Source organism: Staurois parvus, unplaced genomic scaffold (assembly GCF_062004578.1).
Source record: "Staurois parvus isolate SC_StPar_1 unplaced genomic scaffold, SC_StPar_1.0 ptg000011l, whole genome shotgun sequence".
Classification (NCBI taxonomy): Eukaryota; Metazoa; Chordata; class Amphibia; order Anura; family Ranidae; genus Staurois; species Staurois parvus.
In genome coordinates, this window is record NW_028317807.1 from 1,923,754 (window position 1) to 1,945,063 (window position 21,310).

Consider the following 21,310-nt stretch of genomic DNA (forward strand, 5'->3'; position numbering starts at 1 on the left):
TTTCTGCTATAGGTATAGGATGGTCGGGAAGCGGTTAAAGAACTTTTCAAGAAGTGTGTGTGTGTGTATTTGTTTACTTTGACTTTTTCTGTGAATAAGTAGGAGTACTATGTACCACTTACTCACTCACGTGGGAAGAACAGTATCTGGGGGAGCCCCCTTATTTATAAAGAGGGCTTTCAGATTCCTATAAACCCTCTGCCCACAGATCCCCACATGACAGGGTTTGGGTTGTGAGGAACCTTGGCCTCATCTACATTGAGACAAGGTGCTTTGCAAGGGGGTCCCCCCACCTCATATTGGGGCCTGCTTATTTCCCCCCTTTCTTGGCCACACAGACTGTATGCTCAGATAAGAATGTGGTACAGATTTTGTGGGGGTCCTCACACTTTCTTTTTAGGAATTTCCACCTTAAAATCCACAGCAGACTCGAAAGAGGGGGATGTGGCATGCCTCTTTTTTTTTGTTTGTTTCTTTGCTTGCTTTTTTTTTTTTCAGGGGTCCCCTACTTTTTTTAACACTATCTCTGTGGTTTGTTTGCATTCACCTGTCAGTCAGGAATCTCCAGCAGACAGCTGAATGTGCTGAAAAGCAATGGCTGTTGGCTCCCTAACAAACTGGAGGAAGCTGTCACATATATCAGTGGCAATAATACCACTGGGAAATGTTTTGTATCACACTGCAGCTAGAGATTTGTTTGGCCAAACACTCATTAGCTTGGCAGTTTGCACAGGATTTTCCATAGACTGTACGTAGTGCTGAAGTTTCCATCATATCATTTCCCCTGCTGGTCAGATGTTCTTAGCCTATAGTGTTAGGCTAGTTTCTCTATTATTGAAGGCAAATTCACATGGTCAGATGTTCTTAAAGCTATATTTCTCTTAGAAATGAATGATAGGGAATGTTATACTAGCCCAGCGAAAGGCAACAAGAAAACTATTACATATTACCAATGTTACAGTTAATACTTGTTATGCTTGCGAAAATGTTGAGACATTCGCAAATCAAATTTTTCTTAAATAGACCTCTAACTCTACATTACTAAGGAATCACATCTGTCCAATGATTCCAAAATTACAAAACTCAAGATCAAACTTTGCCTCCCAAAGAAATATTTTATAAACTTGTCCTGTCAGAGACATGATGTTTTTTTATTTTAGATCTAGTGTGTACAATCACAAACGGCTCTGCTTAAATTCTGTGAGAAATGTAGTCTTTTAAATCTGATTTTTTTTTCCTTTTACAGCTTAGTATAGCAACAGTTCCAGAATTTTCCAAAGTTCTCAGTTCTCTTAGTCAACAACTTAAAAACTAACTAAAGCTCTATGCACACTAGTGTTGTTCTAAGCTAAAGAAAACACTGGAAAAAACACTGAATAAAAAAGCTGATAATAGCATTTTTTGGTAGTGTTTTAGGAGCATTTTAGGAGTGTTTAGGAGTATAGGCATTTTATTAGCGTTTTTACAGAACATGTAGGGGAAAAAAGCTAGAAAACAGCTCCTAAGAGTGCTTTAGTAGCATTTAGGGGCATCAGTGTTTTTTTCTGCTGGCAAATTGCTACCAAAATGCAAAAAAAAAGTTTTTTCTGCTACTAAAAGCTGAAGCTTACAAAACGCTTCAAGCCTACAATAGTGCGCATGGGCACATAGGTTAACACTGTTTGCTTCTAGGGGGAGAGAAAAAACAAAAGCTCATAACTAGCTGCTAGGAGCTTAAAATAAGCTTGTGTGCATGGAGCCTAAAACCTGATTTATAATTTGCATTTTTGTGATAATTATTGATTCTATACTATGCTCAAAATTTTTTTTTAAACATTTTTCATTTTTTAGAGGACCTTAAATAATATTTTATGTTTTCCTTCTTCTGTATGCTTTATTGGTGCATTTCCAGCATAAGCTGTAATTATTTGTGCCAGAAAATGAGTTAACATTTAATGCCATCATAAGGCAAACTAGCTGCAATCATTTCTGTTAGGAATTTCCATAGCCTTTAATTAAGTAATTAGAAAGCATAGAATTATAAAGAAATTACATTTATGTAAAATAATTTTGTTTCCTCTTTCAGAAAAACGTGCAGATTACCGAGGTCTTTTTATAAATTAAATGTAATGTAAGTAAAAAAAAAAATCCATTGTCAGCTGAAAAAATGTACAGCACAGTGAACATACTCTATATTGTCCAAAGTTAAAGCCATCACAGCATGTACAGGTGCATACAATTCTAAAGTATTGCATCTATTTGCCATTTAATGACTAGAAATTAGTGAACCTGAACTGAGATGGCTTAGAATAATTTGGATTTGTTCAGATCCTGTAGATTGTCATGTAGTTAAACACTATGGGGTTTATTTATGAAAACTGGAGAGTGCAAAATCTGGTGCAGCTGTTCTTGGTAGCCAATCAGCTTCTAACTTCACCTTATTCAGTTAAAATGATATTAAAGGCAAGTTTAAAAAAAAAATAACAAACATATCTATACTTACTTGCTATGTGCAGTGGTTTTGCACAAAGCAGCCCTGATCCTCTTCTTCTTAGGTCCCACCACAGAGCTCCTGGCCCTTCCCTCCTGCTACGTGCCCCCAGAGCAACCAGCTTGCTATGATGGCACCCAAGCAGGCTCACTCCTGAGCCACTACTCTGCATGTCTATTTACACACAAACGCTGCTGATGACATCATATGACGAAACATGTAGGGTGGGGCTTGATAGCGCTTAACTTGTCCTCTGAGAAGGAATTACTTTTTGCTGGAATTTAAAGTGCCATACACATGGTTTTTATGTAAGTGCAATTTTACATGTTTCTTTACCTAATAAATACGGTGTTATGCTATGGAAGTTTCCCTTTGATGTTTTTTAGGTGGTGGAGGAGTACTGTGGAGGTTCTGCAGGAAGTTTGTCGCAAACGATTGATCTAGAGGTGTTTCCACTATGGAGTCTGTCATCAGCATATAGAGGTGTCAAGACCACACAGAAGGCCAACTTTCCTGCAGGAGAGCGTTGCAACATCTTATGCAATATGTGACCTACCATTCCAGGTGGTCAATTATCTGTGGTGAGTGGGGCTCTGGAGGGGGAGCGCTAATTGGAGCACTTCGCACAGAGGATTGTTATGGGTAAAAAGATTTATTACTGTATCACTTAATATTCACACCGGATGCGGATGGGGGTTTCTTTGGGATTTTTTTTGGAACTTTCAATTGTTTTGGAACTTTTATATGTTTTCACATTATTGGGACTATATATATATATATATATATATATATATATATATAGTCCCAATAACGTATATATATATATATATAAAAATGACTCCCACTGCTGTCTCAGCCAATAAAGAAGGAGAGTCCCCAGAGAGCAGAGGTTCTTGTACACATCATCAGATTGCAATGAGGCTCAGGTAAGTATTTGGGGTGGGGGGGCTGCGGGGCTGCTGCACACAGCAGATTTTTTTACTTCCATGCATAGAATGCATGAAGGTAAAAAACCTTGAGGCTTTAGAACCACTTTAAGTTTTGACATAAAAACCTGGCATCTGATTGCTTTCTATGCAGAGCTGTACCAACTTTTGCACTCTTCAGTTTTAGAAAATCAACCCTTATGTGTTAAACACCATGTGCAAGTCACTTAGGAAAAGAGACAATGACCTTATTTATTAAAGAGAAGTGAACTGCAGCAGCGACAGATTGCTATAGTATACCTGAATTGCAGAACAGCATGAGTGCATAGGTGTACGTGCCCATAGCAAATTTTACCTTTCAATCCATCAAGCAAGTCATACACTGATGTTTAAGGTTGCAGTTTAGCAAAATAAATTTTTATATAGCTTTAGCTACATTACTTACCTGTAATTAATTATTTTCCATTATGTGCAGGCTGCTGGATTTTGTGAAAATCTTAACTGCAGGGCTGCCCTCTACCTGCTGCTAAACCTCTGGTGCTGCAGGGGTTAACAGCTTTGGAATCTCCAGGTCAGCTGCACTAAAGATGATCTGACAGGGACAAGCCCCTCCTGCCCTCCATTGAGAATGGTTCTTTCCAGGGACGGACTGACGACTCATGGGGCCCCCGGGCAATAGGGGATCATGGGGCCCCTGTGTCCTTGCCCAAACTCAAAAAAGCCTATGAAAAAGGTACCAGGGGCATCTCATGGGGCCCCCTACTGACCCTGGGCCCTCGGGCAGTGCCCGAATTCCAAATGGTCAGTCCGCCCCTGGTTCTTTCACTGATTACACTAACATAATATGTGAGTGTGGAAGAATCTGATCAGTTAACATTAATTGGGACTTATATTTAAACATGTAGAATTTTAATATTAAAGGATTTATTGTTGTATATTGACAGTTATTGACATGTATGCACTGTTTATGAGATGTATATAATGCATATATATATATATATATATATATATATATATATATATATAATTCTGATTGCTATATGGTTTCTAATAAGAAAAAAGGTATATGATTTATTGATTATGTATATGTATCAGGTGTTTGGCACTGTGATGTATTCTTATTTAAGCTGAAATTCATTAATCTGAGGTCATTATAAAAATGCCCTTACATTTCTTTTCAGTGGGAAGAGTTCCTCCCCTTACAGTGGTAGTCCAAATGTTACAGACAATGAAAATGATCTTTTCTGTCATGTCACTGGCTTTTCTATATGGCTTTGGGGCCACAATTTTACAGGCTTTATCAGATCGGAGGTCAATCAGTCACAGGTAAAGGACCCTCTAGAACCTTTGAGTTTAGAATAGCTGCTTTAGCATGCAAATTGGGAGATTACATTTGCTAGGTGTGCAAACATATGTGTGTCTATACAAACCTGCCACATGCCTGTGCCAGTCATCTTCATAGCAATTTCTTCCCACAGGTTGTCATCTCCTTTTAGTAAATCAGGCTGACTATGTTTTTTTATTATTTAAATATTTTATTATGAATTTTCATTATACCATTTTACATATACAAAAGCCAACAAATTCATACTAACATAAAATATAATACTCATATGTATCTGGCGTTATATCAAAGTATTAACTTTGCTCTTGGTATCCCTTTTTTTCCCCTCTCCCTTTCACCATCCACCCTACCTATCCCAAACCCTATACCCCCCTTACCCCTCCTTACCCCTCCACCCTCACTATGTTCTTTCCTATTTATTCTATTGATCTTATTCAAAGAATACACCCATTTTAATATTACAGATATCCTCCTTCTTTTCTTTATTACATTTATTCCAGATATACATTTGACTTTTTAAATTTTTCCCACTTTTCCCATCTTATACGGAAAATCTCCATTCTATCTTCATCCATATGGTAAAGTTCCTCCATCCTATAAATCTTCTATACCCTTTCTATCCAATCCTTTACTCTTGTTGTTCCCTCCAAAATTTAGGAATCAGACTCTTCGCTGCAGTCAAATAATACACCAATCCTGTTTTTTTTATATTTTTTTACTGAGTACTCAAACCCATAAAAAAACAAATCTCTGGCTCCTTTGGGCTCCTTTGGGATAGTAACCTCCATTATTTCCTGTATTACATGTACTATGTCTCCCCAATACTCCTGCATTTTATGACACTCCCACCACAAGTGAAACATTGTGATCAGGCTGACTATTGAGCTGCAGCTCTCAGGGCTCATTCCCACTGGATATATTGGCATATATTTTGCTGCATTCACCAGCACAAGCCGGCACAGGCCAAATGCATGCACATAAAAAAACTGTTCCCACAATGCACTGTATTTCAACTGAAAAAAAAATCTTTCATATTGCATTCTGGGTGCTTAAACCTGCGGTTTACCAACCAATTCATTTCAAAAGCAGTTTTTGAAACACAAGTCAACACAGAACACAATGCATGTAAATATATATGCTCTGACAGGAACAAACCCTTTTTACAACATACTGGCAATGGCTGATGTTGTTTGTATATAGAGTGGTGTACCTATTCTGTCTTTGGTTCCTGCTTTAATGAGCAAACAAAGCTAGAGAACCATTGAAGAGCCAATTTAAAGAAACAGCTTTGCATTATTTACACCGCAAACCTTGCTGATGCATATCTGCAACATTTTGCAACCATTTACCATCAGCAAATCTACATGATCTGATTTGAATTTCAGTAAGACTGAATTTATTTGCTTTTCTGTAACCTGAATTTCTCCAAGGCACAAAGAGATTAAGCATGTCTCGTGGTACAAGTATCATGAAGTCAGCAGCCTTAAAGAGTATGTCAAGGCAAAATGCAAATAACATTTTATCCCTTTTAATACGCTGCAAGTACAGAAAAAAAATAACTGTTGATGTGCCAGAAATATAGTGTGCTCGTACCTTCCTCTTTGGAATGACAACACACAGTATTTTTAAAAAAGAAGAAAAAAAACGCCCCTTGATGACGTCGGTGTGATGAAACCGGTTGGGCGTGGCCTACTTGATGTGGAAGTTAGAGAGCCTTGCTGTTCTGTTCTGTGCTGTATGGGAGAGATCCGCGGTGATCGGTAATTGTATCTCACCTTTTGTTGCAATTGAAGCTGGTATTGCACCATTATGTTCTCTTTTTTGTCCCTGAGTGTACTGTATGCTCTCATGGAGGTATGAGAAAGAGTGGAGAAGTTCATCGTAAGAGCTTGGGCTGCAAAGTTGTTTGTCTGTGATTACTATTATCCGGAAGTGTCTGATACATCACCATATCTATTTGGACATCGGGTTCATTGCTCCCAGAGCACAAGCGCTGTTGCTGGTTTATAATCTGACCAGCCATTAGCTCTGGTGAGTTCATTTAATCTCCTTTGGTGGTGGATTTTTCACAATTGGTTCAAGTCACTGAAGATATATATATTTTTTTTGGACACTAATATATATATTTTTTTTTTGGACACTAATTTATGTTTGGACACTATAATTATTTATTTAAAACACTAAAAAATTTTTTGGATGATATACACCTTTGTACAAGTTTGTTATTGGCGCATACCTTTTAATTAGGACACAGTATTTTTAGTTCTGAATTCCAATGCTGTGTTGTCAGGCCTGACTACTTCATTTCTGATTTCTTTCTGCTGTCTCATCTCCATAACCCCTCCTTGTGCACAGGCAGTTATCAGTTCCCACCTTTTTGCACTTCCTAACTGATATACCAAAAACGGCATATTAAGCAGGTCAAAAGGGAGCAAATAAGAGAAGTTAATTGTTAGGGTATAAATACACTTTAAGTACTGAACTGCTTGCATTCCTGTAAATGTACATTAGTTATGTTGCAAGGAATTAGTGATTTCTCATTGTTCAACAGTAAATGTTAGCAATATATTATTGTCCCTGAAATTCTATTCTGTGCTAAGTGTCTAAGCAGCACAACCTTTAAACATTCACAAAGGTAATTCTTCTTTGCTAGTACCAATACTAAGATTTCATTTTTGGGAAATATTTTTAGTTAAACAGCCACAGTGTATCCCATAAAGCATTTTTCAGTACTAATTTATTATCTTATCACTTTCATCTAACTGCTTTACTCCTGTATATGTGTCATTATCTTTGTAATTCCATGTGTCATAAAGACTTTCTCTAATTCATATGCCCTGTAATGTAGCTCCTGTACTGTTAAATATAAGCAAAAGCATACTGTAAGAAGCTATTATATGATCAAGGCTAATTAACTCTGCCTGAAAACTACAGTTCTATGTATTAAAGTCGACCTCAAGATGAAAACATATGCCATAAACTTGCCAAGGCTAAAGATGGATAGAGGAGCATTCACTCCCCTAATAAGGTAGGGACTCAAGTGAGAACCAAGGAAGTGGTAAGCTGCCACGGTCCAATTTTTGACAGAACCCTTATATGTTAAATCTAGAATACCGAAATATGTATTAATTAGAATGTGTGATTTTATTTCCTCTATTTTTCATGTACACTGGTATTTTGTCTATCTTTCTATTTCAATGTGTTTATTCATTTTGGTTCAGCAAAAAAACAAAAAGGTAGAATGTGATCACAAGTTGCCCACGCAGGGGCTAGATATATGAGTCGGGTTACAGAAACCAATGCAGAAATATACATACATGGTAGCCATCACTAGACAACTTTGATCCATAGAACTGGTAAATGGTAACATCCAATAGAAAGTGACCATGACAGGGTCATCATTATATAGAGGGGGTCCCCCCTTAACGGAGTTACCCCCAACAAACCAGCAAAAATTAAAGGACATAAACAGAGAAAAACAGAAGGGAGAAAAAGAATGAAGTAGAAGAGGTTAAGAGTTTGGTAAAGAAGGGTAATAAAGATGAAGGACTCCTTGGACTCGGAGGTGCTGCAGGTAGCAATCAAAGGCAGCCAAAACAGGCCAGGTGCAATGAGGGGAACGCATAAGATATCCAAGGCTCCAGACTTTAAGACATTTGGAATGTGAGTCATTCAAAATGCTAGACATTTGCTCATTAAGCATCAGAGTGGCCATCCGTGTCCTCACCCCCTGGAAGGCAACCGCTGGGAACTTCCCGGCCTGGGAAATGGTCCATTTAGTTGAGATAAAAAGATAGGTAGGTGGCCAGCCTTTTTTGAGAGGCATATAGGCCAGGTATCGGACAGTGTAGGAGGGCCAACCTGGTGTCTTTGTTACATAATTACATACTTAGTCTGGCTGAAAAAAGACAAAAGTCCATCCAGTTCAACCATTAAAAAAAAAAAAAATTATAATCCTACACCCACAGTTGATCCAGAGGAAGAAAAAAACCCAGCAAAGCATGATCCAATTTGCTCCTGCAGGGGGAATAATTCCTTCCTGATCCCCCGAGAGGCAATCGGATATTCCCTGGATCAACTTTACCTATAAATGTTAGTATCCAGTTATATTCTGCATGTGAGTATAACCTGCGCAGAGGACTGATCAATTAGACTGGCTGCTGCTAGCAAAATCACAGATGTGTACCGGTGAACAAATGTATGAGTGCAAACGTAAAAACTGCTGTGCTGCCTCTACCAAAAAAAATATTAAATAAACGAACTTCCTGCTACATAAAGTATCCCTATAAATGTGCAGATACTACAATGCCCTGTGGGCTGACAATTATATCCCTCCTCCCCAGTGACTAAATCATAAATAAACCAATATGCTTAAATGGCAATAGTCCTAAAAAATAGAACATATACAATGCCATCAAACTGTGTATACAGTGAAATTGTGTAAAACAATATATATATATATATATATATATATATATATATATATATACTGTTTATTAAAGTCCCAATAATTGCGCAAACATAGTTCCAAAAAAAATTAAAGTTCCAAAAAAATCCCAAAGAAACCCCCATCCGCATCCAATGTGAATACTAAGTGATACAGTAGTAAATCTTCTTATCCATAGGAGTTCTCTGTGCGAAGTGCTCCAATTAGCGCTACCCCTCCAGAGCCCGACTCACCAAAGTTAATTGACCACCTGGAATGGTAGGTCAAATATTGCATAAGTTGTTGCAGCGCTCTCCTGCAGGAAAGTTGGCCGTCTGTGTGGTCTTGATACCTCTATATGCTAATGATAGACTCCATAGAGGAAACACCTCTAGACCAATCATTTGCGACAAAACTCCTCCAGAACATCCACAGTACTCCTCCACCACATACCTGTGCCAGGACTTTGTCCATCCAGAGGAAACTTGACTCAGAAGGGCAGCCTTTCCCTCGATCTGGCTGTTCTGCTCAGCTTCATGATCCCGGAAGGGTGAGGAGAAAGCTGGGGGGTCACACAAACACCATTCACTTTACTCAGCGACAAGTGATCCCGGCACACCGACCTCCTGCGATGGCTCTGGAATATCGATGTTCACTGGGACAGATCACAGCTGCATCCTAAGCGGCATCATGTGGCAAATTCCCCCCCAAAATCCTGCAAACTACTGGAGCACAGGTGAATCAGGAACAACGCATCCCTCGCTCAGCGATCATCCTATGTGTGGTGTGATCAGCTAATGGCGGCTGTCAGCACATCGCACTGCCAGCTGTCCCCTGCACTGATGGGATCTCCAGAAATACAGGCAATACAGGACCTCTGGCAAAACAGGATCTCTGGCAATAGAAGATCTCCGGCAATACAGGATCTCCGGCAATACAGGATCTCCGGCAATACAGGATCTCCGGCAATACAGGATCTCGGCAATACAGGATCTCGGCAATACAGGATCTCGGCAATACAGGATCTCGGCAATACAGGATCTCCTCCTTCTTCTCCTCCTCGGCTGAGAGTTAGCAGAGAATCTCTGCCTCCCTCTCTCTGCTCCCTGCTACGTGGTTGATGGCGTAACGCGTGGGGCGGAGCCTAGTGACATCATTGCTTGCTTTTTTACAGATTGGGAATTTTAAATTAAAAATCCATCTGTTACTGCTGTAGCTGGCCAGCTAAGACCAGTCCTAGGTTGTTAATATGGGTCACATATATGTGTATACCAAACCTGCCAATAACCTCAGTACAGTATATATGTGCATATGTTAAAGCCAAAAGCAGAATCATTGCTGTAATTTATGTCTCTGAATGTTATATGCCATTTTTATATTCATTGTGTTAGCAGAAGCAGAAAAGGAAAATATGCCTTTAAGAGTTAGTTAAAGATGAGCCAATCACAGACAGCCTCACACTGTACAGAGCTTTAACCAATCCCAGCCAGTTTCACATTTATGCCTGTGTAAAACTCCCTGCTAGGATTTTCTAGAGACACATGCTCACCAGACAGAAGAGGAAACAGACAGTTCCAATCAGAAAAGCTTTATGGAAGCAGAGAAGGCCAAATAGGTATTTAATGCACTTGTGTGTTTCTCTATTGTTTAACAGTGCAGGTAGATCTGTGTGTAAAAATGTTGTATGTGTTTACTTTAGTTCCACCGAACTTACGAACTTATCGAACTTACCGAATCAAGTCACTGTAGAGTAATCATAATCGAACGAATTTACCGAATCTAACGAATTTATCAATCTATCGAATCAACCCAATGTAATACGAATGAAACCATTGTATGATAAATGAAACAAGCCATTGTAAGCCGTGTTATATGAAGAAGATTGAAGTTATTAAAGAAGTTAACTAAAGTATTCGGTGTGCTCTGCATCCATAGAGCGGCATTGGAGGAATTACAGAGTAAAGTCAGTCTAATCAAACAAAGAAACAGCAATTGCATAATTTTTCTAATGCCACAGCGCACTAGGCACCAAAGGGTGCTGCGCCTGCCACAACTGCTTCTATCATATGAGTGACACCCTGGAACATTATGTGAAAATAAACAGTATTACACTATGGGAGATGTCCTCTGTTCTTTCTGTATGTGGAGTTAAGCTGAGAAGAGTCCCATATATGCTGTCATTGAAGGGGTGCCTGTCATCAGTTCTCTGTTGCCATCTAGAGCATGTTTGATGGAATTACCATGCTTGGTTGATCTGTATTAATTTACAGGTCCACAGTATGAGGTGAGCGGCAATCTATATATTTTTCAAGTCAAGGTGGAGCACTGTGTTTTTTTTAAAAGGCTTTATTTGTCCGTAGCACATCGTATTGATTTTTCACCATTCAAGCTCTTTATATATTTTATATTTTGATTGAACTATCACATTTTAACTTTTTATGGACTATTATTTATATATGAGTTAGCGCACCACTATTTATATATGTTTTATGCACAAGGGCTTGTTAATCCATATGTCATGGCACTGTCCTAAGTTATTTCAACATTGGATAGATATATTTTGCATTTTATCAGAACTTTGTTCAACCCAATTGACTCCTGATCCTAAATTTGCCATTTTGGGCATATTCCCAGAGGACCAGTCATTGATTTATCAGAAAATTGTATTTTCCCATTTTTTAATTATTGCTTGTAAGTTGATTTCTGAACGATGGCTGTCTCTAACCCTCCAATTTGTGTTCAGTGCTGCACGGTGCTGAATCTTTTGCTGGATATAGAGTGACTTACTTATAAACACAGGGGTTGCATTAATAAATGTAATAAAATCTAGTCCTCTTGGTTATCCTCCCCATACATAGTCTCCTGATGCTATTCTATGAGGGGTCTATGGTGGGGAACTTACTGAATTACTAATTGCGTTGTAACATTAACATTCCTCAGGGATGACTGAAATATATAGGAACAAATTATTGTTTTATTTATTTATTTATTTTATAATAGTCTTGTTTTGTAAGGACATTTGTTATGTTTTTGTCTGTATTTATGTAAAAAAATGAAACCTAATAAAAAGCATCTGAAAAAAACAAAAGCAAGATAGGGTTGGTTTCAGTGGGGGCAGGCCAGCTCCTGACAAAAGCATTTTTGGTATTTATCATATCAGAGTGCTCCTTGTTTTGGAGGCTCAGAGTCCTTGGAAACATATTTGAAGGAACAATCAGGCATATAAGGGTGCCTGTCTCGAATTACTGTGGAAGTTTTATATTTGTAATGTGTAGAAACGTTCACTATAGATAAACCTTTAAGCAAAACATTATAAAATAGGCATTTAACTTTCACTCATTTTGGTGCTGTAATTGCTTTTTCTTTCTTTCTATTGCCTTCCCTCTACCTGGTTACCCTGTCAGTAAGACACTTCCTTTCCTGGGGTGACAATGCCCACTCACTGTAAACATAATGAGAAGCAGCTCTGTCAGCCTAAAGCTGCTCACTCCTGATAGATTCATAGACTAAGCCTACAATAAGGAGGAGTTGGCTCCATGCCATTATTAGGGTTTTTCCTACATAAAGAGAAAGCCACAAAGTGAAGAGCCATGCATTCACGTGGATTTTAAAGAAACAAAAAAACCACGTAAAAAATGTAAAAAATCAAGCAGTTTACATATAATCATTATTCAAGCTCGGGGGCGTTTTTTTTCCCCAGCTTTGAATATGCTTTAAGATCACAAGGGCTGTATTTTTCTACGAGTAGGAAGTAGGAAAATAACTTACTGTCACTTATTTTCAAGGTTGCTTTGTTATCCAGGCCCTGTTGTGAAGTGACACCACATTTCATACTGTGTAACAGGGATCTGTAAAGATAACAGAGGAAGAAATATAATTAGCACCCGTCTCTATACCACTAGGCTATCTGCTATTTCGTCAACCATTAGTTTCTTCTTTACTATAACAGTGCACAAGTTTCCTATAATACATCCTTAATAGATTACAGCCGCAAAAGAAAAAAGTATTAGATAAAACCAGTGTGGTGTGTAATTCACTTTAGGAATTTTATTCTAAATCAGCTAGTCAACTTATTGCCAACACCTCATCATCTAAAATATTCAATAACTCATTATTGTTTCTGATTATTGTCCAACAATGTGCAACAAGATACTTGACCATTAAGCAATGTTTGATGCTGCATGGCTCAGTCCTGTCTACGGATTCTGTCGTATGACCCACTTGATTCCTGTACTGAAGGTTTACATATTTTATGATGTTTTTTAGCTTTCCTTACCTTCAGTTTCTAGAATCTATAATGCATACAGTTCTGTAAAGCTGGCTTTGAGCCTGATCTTACCAATTTAATTTCAAAAAAGCATTGTGTAGGGATCTGAACAGAAAATATCTTGAATCTCATTAAAGATGTAGCATAGCTGCAAGTTATTATAAAACAACATAGCTGAACATGCAGATAAAGCAAGACAAGCTAAAAATGCATTAAATATAAATCATCCAACAACACTATTATTTTTTCAATATAGCTGCCTCAACAAGCAAGACAAAATGTCTTATGTATTAAAAAAGTAGCAAGTAAAAAGGCGTTGCTTTCATTTTCTTTGATTTTAAAGTACAAACAGGATACAATATTTGTGTTTAAAGTTGTATTAGTGAATGGTACTACAATTATTCACTTCACAAATTGAACATGCTCTATGATAAGTATATTTTAGTATGCATTGTGTTCTCTTATAATGTGCTTGTGAATCCCAATGTTCCATATTAAAAGAATGCTCTGTTTGAAGCTAATTTCTGGGCAAATATTTTCCTATGCAGATGGGCTGTTCCTGCACTGCACGGTTTAACTGCTTGTTTTTGTCTAGGGAAGAGGTGAAAGGAGATACTCATACTCTCCTAATCCTCTGATCCTCCCAGCACAAGGCCAGTATGGTTCCTCCATGGTCTCGAGTTGTGGACTATTCCTGACGTTGTCAAGCCCAGAATAGGCTCCACAGACCAGGAACAGTCCACCAGTGCCGCCTGTCAGTGCCTCCAGTCCAGGAGTGGACTGACCATTTAGGCATTTGGGCACTGCCCGAGGGCCCGGGGTCAGTAGGGGGCCCCGTGAGATTCCCTATTGAGTGTGGGTGAGGGCACAGGGGCCCCATGATTCCCTATTGCCCGGGGGCCCCATGAGTTGTCAGTCCGCTCCTGCTCCAGTCGGTGTTATCAGTCAGTGCCGCCAGCCAGTGCTGCCCATCAGTGCTGCCTATCATGCCCATCAGTGCTGCCTATCAGTACCCATCATTGCTGCACATCAGTGCATCATCAGTGCTTCCTCATCAATGCCCACCAGTGCAGCTTCATCAGCGCCGCCTCATCAGTGCTACCTATCAGTGCCCATCAGCGCTGGCTGTCAGTGCCTAGCAGTGCTGCCTATCAGTGCCCATCAGTGCAGCCTCATCAATGCACATCAGTGAAGGAGAAAAATTATATGTTTGCAAAATGTTATAATAGAAACAAAGAAAACCTTTTTTTTCAACTTTTTTGTTCTTTTTTCATTTATAGTGCAAAAAATAAAAACCCAAGCAGTGAATAAATACAACCAAAAGAAAGCTCTATCTGTGTGCAACAAATGATACAAATTTTGTTTGGGTACAGTGTTGCATGATCGTGCAATTGTTATTCATTGCGATAGCAATGAAAGCTGAAATTTGGCCTGGGCAGGAAGGGGGTAAAAGTGCCCAGTAGGCAAGTAGTTAAGCCGGTCATAAATGGATCAAATTTCAGCTGGTTCAGCAGGGACCGGACAAATTTTGATCCATGTATGGGCATTGAGGTTATACAAAAGTCAATCTACTGACTTTTGTACAACCGTTCGACTTCTGTACAACCACCCTATTAGATTTTCTCCACTCGATCAGCTCTGCAGACTATAGTGGCAGAGCTTTCCAGTGTATTCTGACAGTATGGAAGCCTCCCCACTGTCATAGTACAAGAGCTCAGCCCGGAAGATTCCCCCATCCACATCGGGAATCATCTATGGGCTGCCTTAGTGACATGATATATCTTCCAAAGCAGAGGAACAGGCAATCTAAACTCTGACTGTGACCTTCAATGACATTACAAAGCCTTTAGACTGTAGATAGTAACTGTAGTCAGGGAATCAGAAGCCTTTTTTTTTTCAGGAAAGGTTTGTATTTCAGCTGTTCTGTTGTTATTTATTTATCCATTACAGCACGAATGTTAACATTGCTAAAATTAGACATTTAAAAGAAAAGTAGGGCCAAAGCTCTTTTGGCTATACATGCGTTACAGGAGTGCAGTTCATTCTGTACTCTTGTGGTCCATTTTCAGCCAATAGTGGGCTACAATCCGCTGTCAGCTTACATCAGTCAGCTGGTCCAGGCTGAGAAAAAGATCCAGGCACCTAGCTTAGCCTCTTAGCAAACTGCTGAGAGCTTGATCTAGCCCCTCACACCCCCTCCACAGCCCAACGCTCCAGTGAGCTCTGGAGGGTCAGAGCAGAGAACCAGAGATTGACAGTCCCCGCTCTCTGATCAGAACAGAGGGGGAGAACTGAGCGATCAGAGGTGCTTAATCATTCAGTTCTTGGGGTAGAGTCGATGGGTGACAACTGCTGCTAGGATCTAGGTGAGTATGATTTTCTATTTTTCTGTATGCCTGCGCTTTATTTTAAGGGTGAGTTCACTTTAACAGCAATGTTGTTAGTGTTGTTATGGTGCATAATAATTTACATAGTGACATTTACTATCATAGTCTATATCGTTTTTATACTGATTAGAATACACTGTATGCAAACCCCATAAAATAACTATCATATAAGACAAATTTCCAAAAACCATTTCCAATCATTTTAAATCTGCAGTTTTCATCAAAATAATATTTGGTGAATCTTTGGTGAGCGCTGGCTTTGAGAATAGGCATGAATAAATGTGGGCGCTGGTGCTATCTGCAAACAGCTGGTAATCTGAGCAGCAGGAATCAGTAGATTCTTCCCACTGGGATTCACAGAGTGGCAAAAAGTCTGTGTGACTGGAGCCTTAAGCTGGGTAAACACTATAAAAAAAAATCGTAAGAACATTTTTGTATGAGGAATGATCGCTCGATTTTCATATAGTCTGTGCACAACTTTCAACATCCTGTTCAGACCTTCCAAACGAATATTTGCAAAGGGACAAACTCTAAAATTTCCCTTGTATATGAACATAACGGCTAATTTTTGTTCAATGTGTACAGTAATCAGAAATCAGAAATGACTGAATAGAGAAAAAATGTGCATTTTCAGAAGCAAAGAACAACCTCAAAGATCGTGGCAACACACATAAAAATCGTGCACAAGAAAGAACATTTGCCTTTGGCCTCTTTCAGATGGATGTTCCAATCGGATCTGCCTGCCCGTTTTTCAGGTGGACTCAATCGGAACCTCCATTCTCCTTTATGGAGCGGCAAGTGTAAACAGTGTCCGTTTACACCTGCCGACATCCAATTCGATCCACAAAAAAGGGGCGGATGGGGATCCAATTCACCTTCTGTCCGTTGGATCGAGTCGGATGGAAATGGACAGATGGTACGTTTTCATCCAACTGCCCACTGAGGAGAGTGAGCAGCAGCAGAGCAGTCACAGACCTATCATCCGCTTGCTCAGTGGGGATCAGCGGAGAGATCCCCCGCTGAGCAAGTGGATCCGCTAAATGGGACCGCGCCATGTGAAAGGACCCTTTTGTTAGAGAAGTTTCATACAAGTTAATACCATTGTTGGTTACATCATGATACGCACCTTCATGGAAAATCGGACAACAGGCATCTGATTTTCCCATAGTGTGTACCCAGCTTCACACATACTAGAACCCGGCATACCTCCCTGCACACACCTGTCTTTAATTGGATATTTGTTTGGATAACTAGATGGACTTTTGTCTTTTTTCAGTCAAACTATGTAACTATGTAACGTACCTGGAAGTGTGTCTATGTGATCACAAATGGGAATTTTCACACAGCGCTGTTCAAGCATTCAAGATTTTAGTTGATTTCACATTATGCAGAGCGCACGCCTCATTCTTCTTCTACCATGCATGGGAGGCTTGGAGAGGATCAAGGCTGAGGAGGTTTGGTTTGGTTCTTGTACCATTGGATCTACACTGATGCTTATTTGTTGACCTGGGAAGACCTCTGATAACCAGAAACAATTGTTGATTTATGCGTTATATGGCTTCTCTATTCTTATATTTTATATTCTCATATCTTTTCGGTAAGCCTTTTTGGGTGGAGCATGGTGGCGAAGGTCCATTGAAAGTGGAAGGTACATAAGGATTGTTTTTTTGGATTGCATTATATTTCATTATAAGACGTTTTTCACTTTGCAGGGAAGATTCTTTGCATCTGACACACAGTGTATTATGGGAGCACTGTATAGTTTCTATGAGCTCCATTCACAAAGTGGCATTTACTTCTTCAAGAAATGTGGTAAAATACTGCTTACCATTTTTCAAAAAAGTTTTTAGGCATTCACAAAAAAATACTTCTAAAATACCGTATGCGGCATGTTTCTGGAATAAGCAGTATTTATCTCACGAAACCATGGGGTATTTTATCTCAAGCGATAGCCAGTGGGATGGATACAGTGGAGAAGGATTAGACCCCCTATCAGTTTTTATTAGTAATAAAGAGGTAAAATGGTTTAAACCGTAGACATATGCCAACTCACTAAGTCAGTGCGGTCCTGCAGCAGATGTATTAATACAAAATAAAAAAATATAACTAGAATATCAGTCAAAGCGAAGCTGCTTTCACAGGACATACGTGGTGTATCGGAAACAACAAAGTTAAATTAAAGCGGAGGTCCGCTCACTCTGTAAAAAAATAAAAGTCAGCAGTTACAAAAACTGTAGCTGCTGACTTAAAAAAACAGCCACTTACCTGTTCTGTCACTTACCTGTCCCTTGATCCAGCGTTGCCCCCGCCGCAGCCTGTTTCACCAGCCATCCTGTATTCCAGGCGCCGGCATCTTCAGTGTGGGCACCCGGCTGTGACAGCTTGCAGCTTCACAGCCGGGTGCCCACTGCACATGCATGAGTAGTGCTGCGCTTCCTGAATGACCCCGTTGTCTTCTGGGACCTGTCACGTGTCCCACAAGACTTTGGGGAGGGTAGGAGGACAACTTCCATTTCTGATCACCTAGGCAATCGCAGCGGAAGTGGGAGCATGTACCTGTCAAATTCGGGTGCCAATCCTAAATGGGGAGCGGGGGACCAATCTTGAACATGGAACTTCCCCTTTTGGGTGGAACTCCACTTTAAGTAAATACAAAATATCTTTCTAAATGTTAAATATTGAATGAAAATATTTAAAAAAAAATCACACACATATATAAATACCCTTCTACAACTTTCTTTTATTGATGGAAGAAGAATATTTATATGTATGTGTGATTTTTTGTTACTATTTTCATTCAATATTTGAAGTCTATAAAGATATTTAGTATTTACTTAAAAGCAAAAGCATAAAGGAAAAAAACATTTTTTTTAGTTTTGGATAGGGTGGAGAGGTATTAGAACACCTATTAGGTTTTTACTGCTGACTGTAACCCATTATGGAGATTCACCCTCACTATTGTCCTGTTTACCATTATCAAGTGAAATTAAAATAAAATAGCAAATTTTAGGTTGTCCCAAAGAGGTGAAATTTTCCAATAGGGACTGGAGTTCTGGAGACTTGGGAGACCCACGGGATTCCCTTACTTTGCAGGGATTTCCTCTCACTTCCTGTTTTGACTATGGGACAGGAAGTGAAAATAAATCTTCCCAATAGGACACAGATAGCAAAAAAAATGACAGAGGTTATAGCCTTTTTTTACTCCATCCAAAATGAAAAATAAAGTTTTGTCTTTAGTTACACTTTCAAGCATCCTTTCCAAACCTTTTCAATACAGATGAACCCTTGAAATAACTTTCCAGTTTCAGGGAACCACTGCAAAAAATTACAAAAACTACAACCCATGATACATTAGTGTGATGGTCAGTAGGAAGAAAGCTCCTTACACGTGTGGTCATTGGGAAGAATTACTCTCTTATAGATAGCTAAAAAGATCAATGGTGTCAGTGGGAACGTGTCAGTGGAAAGATAGCTCTAAAAATAATGGTGAAAAAGTAAAGTATCCCCACCACATACTGATGACATATGTTCTAACAAGGGATTAGACCATGGTGATATGCATGTACATTGTAATATGTTTGCAGTGATTGGGAGGTTTTTTACAGCAAATTTTGTATATGCTTGTATATACACAAAAAAAGTCTAAACATCTGGTGAAATGACAGGCAAAAATAGATACCTTGTACTACATGTAATGGGGTGGATTTACTAAAAGTAATGGAGTGGATTTACTAAGGCACATAGACTGAGCACTTTGCAAGTGAAGTTGCTCCAGAGCTTAGTAAACAAGGGTGAGCTCTGTTGACTTCCATCATCCAATCATGTGCAAGCAAAAATGTTGTTTTTGCTCCTTACATATGATTGGGTTTTAATGTATGGTGAAGCTTTACCTCATTTACTAAACTCTGGAGCAACTTGCCAAGTGCACAGTCTATTTGCTCTAAAATAAAAATATAGGCAAAACTTTTTTTTTTCAATTTGGATAGAGTAAGGGGGGGGTTATAACTCCTGTAAGTTTTTTTTTTTTAGCTATCTGTGTCCCATTGGGAAGATTTACCTTCACTTCCTGTCCCATAGCCAAAACAGGAAGTGAAAATCCCTACATATTGACCACTTCCCCTCCGGCCCATGTACATAAACGGCTGGACAGGAGCAGTGCAGGAGTTGGTGGCTGTTTATAAACGTCCTCCTGCATTCCCTGCCTGCGCGCTCCCTGACACCGATCACTGTACGGGACCTCTGTGTGAGGCCCCAATCATGTGATCACTGATTGGCCAATCAGTGATCACATGAATAGTAGTAAGCAAGATGTCACTTGCTGACATCATTGCTTACTACTAGTGAAATCTGTGAATGATCACAGAGGTCACATGGTACAAGGCTATTCACAACATCCTTCTACCATGTGACAAGCTGTGACCAATCACAGCTCTCACATTTTTTCTCAATGGCTTAAAGAATGCTGCCAGAGAGAAGGAGAAATTATTGTTTTTACAGCCTTTATGGGTGTAAAAGCAATCAGTGTAAAAAAACAAAACAAAAAAGTCTTCATCAACCCCCACAACTAGTACAGTGTCGCTATGGTGACACTGTACTGCTAGGGTGACAGTATGTTTAAAAAAAACAAAACATAAATAATAATGTAAAAAATAAAATAAAAATGTAAAACTTTTTTTGAAAAATTTTAAATTTTGGTTATAAAGTAATTTGGGTTATTTTTTTTTGTACTAAAAAGATAGCTGAATACATGTTGGATAAGATTTATGAAAAAAGATTATTTATTTGCAAAATTTTATAAGAAAAACACTTTTTTTCAAAATGTTTGGACTTTTTCATTTAGCAAAAAAAATCCCAGTGGTGAATAAATACCACCAAAGTAAAGTTTTTTCTGTCTCAAAAAAATGCTAAAAAATTCATATGGGTACAGTGCTGCATGACCGCGCAATTGTCATTCAAAGTGTGATAGCTGAAAGCTGAAAATTGGCCTGGACAGGAAGGGGGTGAAAGTGTCTGGACTTGAAGTGGTTAAAGGAATCCCTTGGGGTTCCCCAGGTCACCAGAACTAGTGTCCCTATTGGAAAATATCCCCTTTATTAGTTTTCTGGGGACAACCCAAAATTTTGGATTTTCTTTTGCTTTCACTCTCAATGATAATGGGACAAATAGAGAGGGTGAACCGCCTTAACGGGGGCACAGGCAGTAATGAAAAACTGACAGATGTTCTAATCCATCTCCATTTTTTTTTAGTGTTTTGACAGTTTTGTGGTAAATACTGCAAAATGGTATAGTGAATTGACAGTTTCAGGATCACATGTGATATTTTGTGAAAGTGTCAAGTCACCTAAATACCACATGCAATCTGCTTTTGTGAATGAAGCCCTGTGTGTACAATATTTGATCAATTTATTAGGTGTATGTAATATATAGCCAATTTTATTTTTTTATTAGTGCCCCAATTTTCTGTATTTTCTATGTGAGCTTTGGTGGTT

The 21,310-nt window shown here is 39.0% G+C and overlaps 1 protein-coding gene across 2 annotated transcripts in view; it reads right to left on the minus strand.

Annotated features, from left to right (window-relative positions):
• Positions 1-21,310, minus strand: part of GULP1 (GULP PTB domain containing engulfment adaptor 1) — a 639,668-nt gene that overhangs the window by 321,118 nt on the left and 297,240 nt on the right. For both annotated transcript variants that reach the window (XM_089670051.1, XM_089670042.1), the window contains one exon: positions 12,936-13,015. The gene's annotated coding sequence lies outside the window, so the exon portion shown is untranslated. The remainder of the gene's footprint in view (positions 1-12,935; positions 13,016-21,310) is intronic.